Here is a 12,674-nt window from a genome sequence, read left to right as displayed (position 1 = left end):
TCTATTGACTCCAGTAGTGTCTGGGAAAGAATATTAAGATCTTGACAGTGAAGATAAGAAGCTTGTATTTAATGCATGAGGAAGGCTGCAGAGAGAAGGATGGTAAGGTGAAAATTACTTTCTAAGAAGGTGATCTATGCATACAGTGCAAACGCGCAGAACTGTATTAGTCAAGGCCACGGACTATGGTGTGGCAACAACTGTAATACAAAAGTAGTAACAGAAACCTGGTCGAAAGTATCAGCTCCACAAGTGGATAGGAGGGACCGTATGTTGGAGGCAAAATCATTATGCCTTAGACAACGAAGTTCTCTGAATATTCAAGGCCCAATATATGGGCTCTGATGCCCAGTATATGTCTATTGAAAGGATGGCACTGCTGTCATTGTTGATTCAGGAAGGACATCGGAGAAATGGCTGGAGGGTAAAATTAGGGTAGTAGCCTAGTTGATGATTAGACCTGACAAGATAGCTGGAAGACAGGCTGAAACATGAGTTTGACTGAAGGGCAAGTTTGGAGTAGAAAGCTGCATCTGTATGTTTCAGTCCAGAGATGGCTGAATTTGTGATAGCAGAAAAGTTTACTGAAAGGTAAGATTCAGGGGGAGAACAGGACAAAAGACCGAGCTCTCTCCAATCCCTTGAAGGAGGATCACTTGAAAATTAAGCTGCAGAAGCACTCTAGAGGGATCCTATGAGCAGAAGCTGCATGAGCATATGGCATCAAGATTAACAGTGGGTCTTTGTCACAGCACACAAACAACTGGCATGCTGGGAAAGATGAGAGCGAAGAAGCAGGTCTGACTCTTGCTCAGAGAGAGGTTATTGAAATTCATAGTAAAAGATACACTGAGAGTGTATATGGCATCTAGGGTGAAAGTTGTTTAGGATGAGTCCTAATACTGAGTCCCTGGAAGGGAATTCAGAAGTGGGCAATGCAGCTTGGAGATGGATGGGGAAAGGGTCTATGGGATAGTAGCTGGAGTGACTGATGGAATTAGTGGGAGTGTCTGCTGACTATTGTAAAGAACAAGATTCAGAGAATGAGTGGGCAAGGGAAGAATAAATTGTAGTATGAAATGGAAAGTAAGTGGGATCAGGAATAGCATGGGGTCATTAGTGCAAATGTAGAGATGAGTAGATGAGAAACTTCTTGGCTAAAATGGAAGATAATTTAGCATCCGTAGAATAATGTTAGTTATTTATGTGAAAATATAAAGCAAAGCATCATACTTTAATTGTGCTCTGACAATTCAGAAATTATTTCATTCCAGAATTTAAAAGTTCTAAGCATAAATTTTCTGTATAGAAAAGTGTGAAGGCCAAAGTTCATCATGCCCAATGTTAGGCTTTTAAACAGGATGTTTAATCAGGAGTAAAATCAGTGGTAATTGTTCCTTCTATTCCCTTCAGAGGGAGACAGAAGGATGCTTCCAGAGAGCACTTAACCTTGTTTCAGATTTTGCTGCTGAGGTTAATGAGAAGTCTAGGGTGACTAGATTCTTAACTTAAATACCTCAATTAAACATTAGTTAGGTAGGATGAATCTTGGCACGGGTATCATTGTAGTTGTGAAGAAAAGCTCAAAAATGTGAAAAGCGTAGTTGGTATTTACTGTCTACCTAAGTCTGAAATCATAGACAGATGTAATTTGCTCCAGATATCACAAGGTGTTTCTTGAGTACTCCCAGTGGTAATTAAAAGTCAGTGTTTGAGTCAGTGTCATCTTTCATCAGGTTCATGTGCAAAAGCAGTTGAGGGATCGGAGTCTTGTAGTGTATTCCAAAGGACATATGACTAATAAAACTTGCTCTCTGTTTTCCTTCCCCTTTAAAACTGTTGTAGGAGTTAAGTCTGTAGAGGTGAGCAGAATTCAGCCAGGATTCCTCCCTCAGAGGAGTTGAGTCAAAGGAACTTGTCAAACTCCACAGACCAGAAGATAACTTAAAAGCTCACTGGTGGAGGCTGCTCACTTTTTAAGTGAAGCCTTAGTTTGGTAACTGAAATTATTAGAGTTTTTCATAATCAGAGTTTGGAAGAATACTGCCTTGGAATTGTGTATTTTCACAATATTGTTAGGTAGTGATTAATGAGAATCCTGTTTCAACGTTGATACTAATGATAGCTTTGATATATCAAGAAAGATAACAGACATACAAGAACAAATTTGTAAGGTGTAAGTTCTCTGAATTTCTTTCAGTGTACTAATTAACAAGTTGTTTATACCAGAATGTGCAAAGGATAGTTGCATTTTAACCTAAGCTTCTTAAACAGATTGTTTCCTCCTATCCTGTTCTGGAAGTAAAGTAAATTTATACTAGAAAAAAAATTGACTTTTTTTTTCCAAAGAAAATCAGCAAATCGTAAACAAAAGTCAAGAATGCACTATAAGTCTTCTTTAAGTAATTAGTCACTCACTAGTTCTTGGAATGATCACATTTTCTATCACTGGTCTTCTGGCTTTAAAGAAACAGCTGCTGGCACTTATGAGCATAATCAGAAATAAAGGAGGTTCTAAAAAGTTTCGGTAGCTAAGAACATGAGTAAAAGTTGCCGTATTAGGTGCATACTATATTTTACATTCTCACACATACTTCATAAACTGCCCTTATGTGTCTTCACCTGGCCATCTGGTACAACTCTGAATAGGAAAGTACATTACTGATCAATTTGAAGATACATATAATATAACAGATGGATTGTAGCAACTTCAGAGCAATAAGTTTTACTTGTAAGCATATGAGTCCAATCAATGGTACTCATTTGTAGTAACAAGTTTTCAAAGATGAATGCATCATTTCTTTCATTAAAATGGGCAAAATGTTAAAACTAAATTTTGGATAATCTCTCTTCAAAATGTGGTTTATAAACCAGGCTGCTTTTTGTTTATACACCTTACAGGAACAAAAAAACTGGGAGACTTTATGCTTTTTTTTTTTTTTAATGTGGTCCTGGCTTAGAAATAGTTTACAATTAGTCTTAGAAAGCAATCTGAAGCTAATGTTAATACCTAAACACAATTTTATGATGTAGCTTTGAGAGTAAGAGTATGTAGTGGAAATTCTATCTTCAGCAGTGTTAGCAGAATTGTGTTTTGAGGTTTTTACAAATGGAGTTGAAAAATAGAGATGAAAAATTAATGTCTTCTTAATTTGCAAGGTTGTTGAACCAGCAAAAAGGGTTTCATTTAAAAGCGCTCTGTTTCATTGCAAAAGAGTACATTATGTGATATACCCAGAGTTTATGTAACATGTGATCCTTTGGCAAAGATGAAACTTACTGAGCTTTCAAGCCACAAAATGATGGAAAAAATCTGCTGTCTTTCCAATGTCAAAGCAATTGTTGAACGTTTGCTGTGGAACCAGTAAAAACTGGACATAATTTCCTGAATTCTGAAGACTTTATATATATTATTTTTAACTTCAAATACATCTTTTCTCTGTTACAGCAATGTTTCAAAATAACATCAGTGGCTACACACTAGTTTCTCTATTCAGTTTGAAGAGAAGCGGTTTTGGTATGAAAGTGATGATAAGGGAATCACTGCTGTAATATTTATGCTACAGACACAGATATTCCTTTTGTTTTTGAGCTTCCAGGAAATTTATGGTGCTGACTTTATATTTCAGTATTGTTGTGTTTTCACTGAAAAAAATTAATTCTCTGTGGGAAGTTATATACAAAATTTCTAGCAATAAACAATTTCTTAATCTGTTCCACTGATTACTTCTAATTTGTGAGATAATTAAATCTTTTTGTTATACTTTTCTTTGGGATTTGGTTGTTTTGAAAATCTAGAAAAATGACACATTAACAAACTCACTGAACTTTTAACTCACTTCCAGTATTACCAGCAGAATCCAAACACTACAGAGTTGTTTTAAAAAGAATCTTTCAGAAATTTCCAATTAGGACACCCCCTCCCATTTTTTTTTTAATTGTCACAAAGAGAGAACTGTTCCGGGATTCATGGATTCTGAATATAGCTAAGTGAGCCCTGAGGTAGGCAGTATTGTTTTTTTTAGTTTTGGGCTTTGATCTCTAGGTAATTAATAGAATCATAGAATCATTTTGGTTGGAAAAGACCAGTAAGATCATAGAGTCCAATCATAAACTTAACACTGCCAAATCCTGATCCAAAAATTCATGGATGCATCTCCTCACAGTCTGAATCTCCCCAGGGGAGAAATGGAGTATTCAGAGAGTCCCTGAAATGAAACTCAATAACAACGAAGTCACTATTAAGCAGGTATTCTTTATTGCAGCGCTGGGCAGCACTGGGGATTCTCCACCATAAGTGCTCTACCAATTTGGTGGACTTTCAGAGATTTTATACTATAAAATCCTACATATTCACAGGATTTCCAAGAAATCATTTACATAAACATGAGATTTCCTGGAACTTATTAACATATGCAAATGTCCGATCCGCATGCACAGTCCTCTCCTGTGGTGGTCTTCAAGTGGTCTTTGGGGGTCTTCAGATGAAGTCTCCTAGTCTCCTTCACTGTGTTTGCTGATTGACCTTTGCTTCTGCCCAAACTCAGTCCTACGATCATGTAAAGGGTGTCCTTCAAGGCTGTTGTTGTGATTCTTTTGTGACCTCCTATCTTCCCTGCATTTGTTCTCCCAAGGCCCAGTTGTCTGAGATGGGATTATCCCGGATCCCCCCTATCTTACAACCATTCTAACTACTCCCTAAATCACAAAGGCCTTTCTTTTGTTTAGTTAAGTGGCTTAAGATATTTAAAATATCCTCCTTGCCCCTAGGCTTTAATTCTTTCAGGAGGCATTTTGATGCAGTGGCTTTGCCTATCTTGGCTTTAACCCTTTCGTTGCCACCACTAAACCATGTCCCTAAGCACAACATCTACACATCTTTTAAATACCTCCAGGGATGGGGACTCAACCACTTCCCTGGGCAGCCTGTTCCAGTGCCTGACTACCCCTTCGGTGAAGAAATTTTTCCTAATATCCAATCTGAACCTCCCTGGCACAACTTGAGGCTGTTTCCTCTTGTCTTATCGCTTGCTACTTGGGAGAAGAGACTGACACACACCTTGCTACAACCTCCCCTCAGGTAGTTGTAGAGAGTGATAAGGTCTCCCCTCAGCCACCTTTTCTCCAGACTAAATAACCCCAGCTCCCTCAGCCGCTCCTCATAGGACTTGTTCTCTAGATCCTTCACCAGCTTCATTGCCCTTCTTTGGACACACTCTAGCACCTCAATGTCCTTCTTGTAGAGAGGGTCCCAAAACTGAACACATTATTGGAGGTGTAGTCTCACCAGTGCCGAGTACAAAGGGACCGCCACTTTCCTAGTCCTGCTGGCCCCCCTATTTCTGATAGAAAGATGAAGGCCCCCTTCCAGATGGCTTCATGCACACCGTCCCCTCCGCAAAGCACAGCTTCCCCACGTTACGCAGCTCCCGTCACACAAAGGCTGCCCACGGCGGTGCGCGCATGCCCTGCATTGCGGGCCAAAGCACTGTAGCAGCCTGCCCTCTCAGGGTGCTGTGTACCAGCAAGGCCCAGCCTTGGTTAGTGTCCGATCTCCACCGTGCTCCCCACCAGCACCCACAGCATTGGTGCTCTGCCATCAGTGCTCTGCCTGTCTCCTCCTGCCCTTGCCTCCCTCTGCCTCCTGGGACACCCCCCCCACCCCCCCCCATGTGGCCCAGGACCAGGGGCTTGCCCCAGCCCGTCTGAGGGGATGAAGGAAGCTCCCCCACCACCTTGGCTGGGCAGAAAGACCTCTACCCCAAGGAGGTGGAAGATGTGTGTCCCAGTCTACAGGCCAGCACCAGAGGCGCCGACGCTGCAGACCGTGACGCCAGTGGACTGGAAGGAGGTGGGAGATGGCCCTACACACGTTAGCACCCATCCGGCCAATTTCCACATTGTATGTGAGGAGGCTTTAGAAGGAGGACAACGAAATCCAGGGCAAGAGAGGATGGGGAAAAACGCAAACCAGAAAGGGGCAGAGGCAAAAGGGTGTCCCCAGGCAGTCTCCCATGCCAGTACTAGCTGGGCCCGCCACCAGCTTTTGCCCCATGGCTGCACACAGCTTCCCCAGGGCATAGGTGAGGCCTTCTTCAGGCAACTAAAAGAAGCCTCATGTCCACAGGCTCCTGCAGACTTGAATTGCCCCACTATCTGCTGCAGTGATATAAAGCACAGCTGTCAAGCAATCCAGGAGATTTTCGGAGAGCGCTGGTGATAACTCTCCAATACAGGTGACTGAGGAGCCAACGATGGAAGATGGTCTGCTGGACTTGATACAGACAAAGAAGGTCAGCAAGGTGAAGGTCAGGGTGACCCCGAGATGGTGAAATTCAGGATCGTGAGAGAAGGGAACAAAAAAAAATCATCAGGATCACAACCCTGGCCTTGAGCAGAACAGAATTTGGCCTTGTCAGGCAGCTGCTTGGAAGAATCCCATGGGGAAACAGTCCTGGAGAGGAGTCCAGGAGAGGTTGATTTTTCAGGTGTCACCACCTCCAACCTCCAGAATGAACCATTGCAACAGAAAGGAAGCCAACCAAAGGCAGCAGGAGGCCTGCAGCGTGAGCTAAGAGATCATGACCAAGTCAAACGTGAAAGGGAAGCATACAAGGTGGAAACAGAGTCAGATGGCCTGGGAGGAATATAGAGACCCTGTTCAGGTGTGCACCTGTAGTTGAATATGGCAAGGGACATGAAGGGCAACACAAAGGACTTCTGCAGGAATATCAGCAGCCAAAGGAAGACTGGGGAAAAGGTGAGCCCGCTGGTGAGCGGACAGGAGATTTCTGATAAAGGATGTTGAAAAGGCCACGGTAATCAATGCTTCTTCCTTGTAGTCTTTACTGGTAAGGGCAGCCCTCGGGAATCTTGGGTCCCTGAAAGCAGTGGGAAAGTCCAGACCAAGGAAGACTTACCCTTGGTGGAGGAGGATCAGGGAACGTTTAAACACAGTGGACATACAGAGGTCCATGGGACCGGTTGGAATGCAGCCCGAGTTGATGAGGAAGCTGGCCATTGTCAGCAGTCTCAGTCATTTCTGAAAGGTCCTGGTGGGACCAGCCGTGGGCGGGGTGGGGCATGGGGGGAAGATTCCTGACAGCTGGGAAGAAGCAAATGTCACTCCCATCTTCCGGAAAGGCAAGATGGCAAGTCAGGGGTCCTGCAGGCCGGGCAGCCTCTCCTCATTTGCTGAGGTGATGAACAGAGCAAATAATGCTGAAAGCCATTTACAAAAATATAAAGGAGAAGCAGCTGATTGGGCATAGTCAGCATAGATTTCCAATGGGGAAATCGCATTTGACTAACCTCATAGCCTCCTACAGTGAGGTGACTAGCTTGGTGGGCGAGATGAATACTGGTTCTTTATCTCTACTTTGGTAAAGCTTTTGACACCGTATCCCATAGCATCCTCACAGACAACCTGAAGTAGCAGGGACTAGGTAAAAGGTTTCGATAGCAGCACGGAGAGCACCTAACTGGAGGCCAGTAGCTGGTGGTATACCACAGGGTTCAATACTGGGGTCAATAGTATTTAATGTCTTCACTAAGGATAGGACAGAGTGTGTGCTCAACAAGTTTGCAGAAGATAAAAAATCGGGAAGAGTGTGCCAGATGGTTGCACTGCCATTCAGAGGGACGTGGACAGTCTGGAGAGATGGACAGAGAGGAAACGTCATCAAGTTTAGCACAGGAAAATGTCAAGTCCTGCCCGTGGATAGCAGTAAACCCTTGCGCCCATCTGTGCTGGGGGCTGACAGGCTGGCAAGCAACTTTATAGGACAGGACCTTGGTGGACGCTAGCTGACCATGAGCAAGCAATGGACCCTCATGGCAAAGAAGGCCAGGACTCTCCTGGGTTACATTAGGAAAGGCGTTGCCAGTAGGTTGAGGGTGGTGATCCTTCCCCTCTGCTCAGACCTGGTGAGAGACATGTGAAGTGCTCAGTCCAGTTCTGGTCTGCCCCGTGTAAGGAAGATATGGACATCCTTGATGCAGACAAGTGAAGGGTCATGAGGTTGACTATGGGAGTAGCGCATCAAGGAGCAGGTGAGAGAGCTGGGACTGTTGAGCCTTGAGAAGGCTCAGGGGGATCTTATAAATGTGTATAAATACCTGATGGAAGTAGTGGTGCCCACTGATAGGATGACAGGCAATGGGCACAAACTGATAATAATAAACACCCAGGGTATAAGTAAGTTTTGGGTGTTTATTTTTCTGTTTTGAAACAGAGCATAGGTAAGTGATAGAAAGAAGGCTCTATGGAGTTCCTAACTGATCAGTGTTTATGATGGAAATCTCAATTCTTTGTTGGTTTGTTTTTTTTTTTGAGCAAAGTTAATGTTGTATCTTGGGGGAACTCAACAGTGGTAGAATCTACTATTTTGGTCATCTGGCTTTCTTCTATAATGGTAAAGAGATGTTAATCAACAGGCTTGAATGATTTGGACAAAAGAGAATACATTCCTATTTCTGACTTCTCATTTTCTTACATGTAATTTCCTAAGAAGGTGGACTTTCCTTTCTGTAGCAAGAGAGTGGAGGAATATGCTAGAACATGTAAGACTTATGGATGGTATTGGTGCATAAATAGTTTGGGCACCTGCCACAGTTTTCTTCACACTCTCCAAATTAGGCCTGGCTTTTCAGTCTATTGAACAGTAGACTGAGTACAGGCACTGCCTGGTGATAGTCAGGGATTTCTTTATTTTTCTTCCTGTCTTTTTTTCAAATCGCCTAAATTGTATACATCTGGTCTTGGCTCTATCTTGGTCTGTCTTTCATTTCTGTAATAAAAGTCTGTCTTTGATGCAATAAGCTGCGAAACAGAATGTGTAAGTAGTAACATTTGTTGTTTGTTTTTTTTTCATTTTCTCTTGCAAATGCATTGAAGTTTTCAGCTAGCACTGCAGCAATTTTGTGAACCTCTGCATTTTAATTTATAGTAACTTATTTGCTTTTTTTTTCTTGATTTTGTAGTATTAGCAAATTTGTTAAGCCTGATAATAAATGTTATCATACATCAGTGTTTCTTTTTTATCACTGTCTGACTTCTCTGTGTGTGTGTGCACATGCACCGTGGATCTGTGACTTTGTTTTGACACTACATGAGAGAATAAATGGAAAAGTGTTTTGTACTACTGAGAAAAATGTACAGGAATTCATTCACAAGGTCTTTATAAGGCTGGTGCAGCAGTATCTGCACAGCTGAGTTAGTGCAGACACAGATCTGCTCAGATTTTTTTTCTTTTGAAGCAAATAGAATAGGAGAGGAGCTAAGTGAATTACTTGGCCTCTCTGTTGCTTCTGTTGCAACAGAAAACTCTCAAAAGCGTTGACAACAGTGGCAGACAATTGTTCAGTCACAATATTTTAGGACTGGTTGTAGGCTCTTCTTTTTTATTAGTTTTGGAAAGCTATGACTGGCTTGATACAGTAACTAAATATGCATATGTATTCTCCTTAAAATGATCACCGTAAGTGAATATCCATATGTGGATGGCAGTTATGGTGATACAAGGCTCTGAATGAATAGCAGTTATTTTAACTTGTCTGGTTCTTTGCCAATGAACATACAAAATCCCTGCAGCCTGTAATAGTATCTTGATTAATACCTGATTGTAATTCTTCCATTCATGGCAGTCATGCCTCAAAAATTAACAGGTATATTCAGTTTGTCCCAATCAGAAAGAAGCATATTTCAAGAACAATTTTCAAATTAATATATGAATAAGAAATCTTGTGAAATGATTTCACATCCTCTGATTTCTTGCTGTCCAGTGAGGCATACCCACCTCTGGGATAATTGTAGAGAGAAGGACAGCCATAACAGACATGTTAAGAAGGTGTTTTCAGACTGCTCAGGATTTAAGAATTTAACTTGTTAAGGTCCTAAGTGGCTTGCTCAAAGTTCTTGCTCAAATTTGTGATCAAGCCAAGCAAATAAATTTGATTTCTGTTTTTCAGCTTCATGGCCTATCTACTGCATTAACATTTTAACCACTGGTTTCCAAAGGAAGGTTATGTCAGTCCTTCTTCTGGTTCCTCATTAATTTATTTATAGGAGGAAGGCCTGACTTTGCATTACTGCTGTCAATGCAGTAGTTTTGGAAAGTAGATAGAAAGTTGATAGCTCAGCCTCCATATGACTTCTCTGCATGACTTCCAGGGGGTAAAGAATGCTAAAGGATTCTGATCATACTCCTCACCCTCACATGGAAGCTCCTGGGGAAAGGAGGCAAGGTCAGGATAGTCCTTAGCCACTGAATTGTTCTGTGCAGTTACTGGCAGCAGGCTATCAGGATGCTTTAATTTATGTGAGGGTCAAGTAAGCCAATTGCAGGGCTGCTGGAAGTTCAAAACTGGCAAAAACTCATTGCTGAGCATAGCTCAACTGGGAACCAGAAAATCTAGTCTGAAATCAGTGTAGCTGAAACCTGCAGCACATAAGCACCCTTGTGTGTAGGCTTCACACATAAAGAGCTTGGCTTCAGTTCATGTAAGTAATTCATCCACTTAGCCAGACCATTTTTATACAAATTAATTTCAAGTCTCTTGTTAAAGCTCGCTAATTAAGATTACACTAGAGTCCTGAGTGGTTTGGGAGGGGCAGAAGGTTAGTCTCATTATAATGATCTGTCCGATGGGGACTTTTCTACTACCTCTAGGAGGTATTTCTTTTAGAGATGATGAGTTTGTTTATGATACCATTAAAATGAAAAATCGGTGAAAAAGACCAGAAGCCAATTTCCACACTGCTTTTTGAATGATTATACAGTCATTGAAGTAATACATGAGCCTCAATGGACTATGCAAGTACAGCAAAAGGAATGAGGAGATTCACCTTGCATGCATAGCCTGAAAAATGCTGTGTGAATAATTTATTTTTGTGGCCTGGTGTCAAAATTGGAAACTTGAAGGAAAAGTTAAAAATTACCTGATTATAAATTTAAAATAGTGGTCATTTACACCAATTTTATGCTTCCCATTTAAAACATATCTTTCCTATTGCATAGAACAGCATTTGGAAGAGCATCTAGAAAAGAAAAATTTTGTTTGCTACACCTTTCTTTGTCTTATTTCTGACAAATTATTGAAAAGTTATCAGTAAATTGCCACCACTTTATTCAAAGAAGTTTCTGTACACTCTTTATTTTGCCATATTGTTTTCACAATGGACATCTGAATGGTTAAAAATCCCCAGTTGCTGCCATGTGTGATGCTTTGGATAATTCTGTTATTGACTCATAAATGCCTGTTCCACTTGAGGTCCCTGATTTGGGTTGTCTGTGGTAGATTACTCTTGTAACATTGTCACTACTGAATGACAAATTCTCATTTTCTGATTTTATCAAAATTTAGATATTTTCAGCAGATTTCCCCCTGTATCCTGAACATTAGAGAAAACATGTGTATTCTTGATACACAGGAAGATACTGCCTCACATCCTTAATTAATATTAATATTAATAATATTACTATTACAATCATTTGAATATTTCCATCACGTCTGTTATAGCAACTTAATTTTGTATTTGATCATGCATTAGGAATTGCAGTTTCTCTTGGTTTGTCCTCATAGTTCTTGTGTGTGAACTTCTAAGCTATTCTATGAATTGATCTCGTATCTGCCTTCTGAAGTTATACAAATTTACTGTTCAGTACAGCAAGGTCTAGAGTCCAGGTTTTGGTATTCTCTGTGTTATAGTTCTTAAGGAATGGGTTATAGACTCTTCCTCACTTTCTCTGTCTCTCCGACCCAATAAAAACATTCATGAGCAACTTCAAAAAGAAAAAAAATCCACTTTGGAATATACCCTAACCCTACTATCATAGGAAGTAGCTGTTCTGGTGCCTGTGATGAAGGATAAAGTAGAAATAGACCCAACCATTGGACTTTGAATAAACGATACAATCTCTTCTCCCTTGGTTTCTGAATTCCAGTTTCTATCCCTCCATTTTTCTTCTCTGAAATGAGTAAGTTTAACCCAAATTTTTTTGAGAGCTCTGAGTTGGCTACAGCTGGATTTTTCAGCAAATAATTTATTAAAATGTGTTCATCCCTGCAGCATATCATTTAGAGCCTCTGTAACGAAACCTCTTTCATTGTCATGTTTGTCAGTTCAATGGCAAGAAGTATTAAACACATTTTGAACATAGTCAGTAAATTGAGGAATGATTGTACTGGCAGCAGCAGTCAGTACTTCTCCTAATGGTCTGAAAGCTGAAAAAATGCACAAATCTCACAAAAACTTGTTTTATATGACTCAGAAGGCCGATTTGCAATTAGGGTAATGCATCTAAATGAAGAAATCCTACAGAGTTTGTTATTGGCTATTATCAGGAGGAGGTCCAAAAACCACCAACATTCATTTACACGGATGTTCAGATACATTTTGTAGCGTATTTTTAGTGATAAATTAATCAAATGGACTTTCAGTCTGCTTAAGTCAGCAGAGAGAAAATAGTTTATAATAGTTCTAACATAATACTGGCCAAATTCTGTCTGCTTTATGAATACAAATCCATGAAAGTGCTTGTTAAAGTATGGTGAGCAGGTGTTAGGTCACATGTCTGATGTGTGGTAATTCTACATGATAGAAATAGTAGCGTGTGAAAATAGTTAGCCACATGATACAGCCATGGGGCATACCACATGTATTGGACCAGTAT

This window comes from Nipponia nippon, unplaced genomic scaffold (genome assembly GCF_047370975.1).
Source record: "Nipponia nippon isolate SJK-2023a ecotype South Korea unplaced genomic scaffold, ASM4737097v1 scaffold_8, whole genome shotgun sequence".
NCBI lineage: Eukaryota > Metazoa > Chordata > Aves > Pelecaniformes > Threskiornithidae > Nipponia > Nipponia nippon.
The sequence above is the reverse complement of the archived record's forward strand: the minus strand, read 5'-3'. Positions refer to the sequence as shown.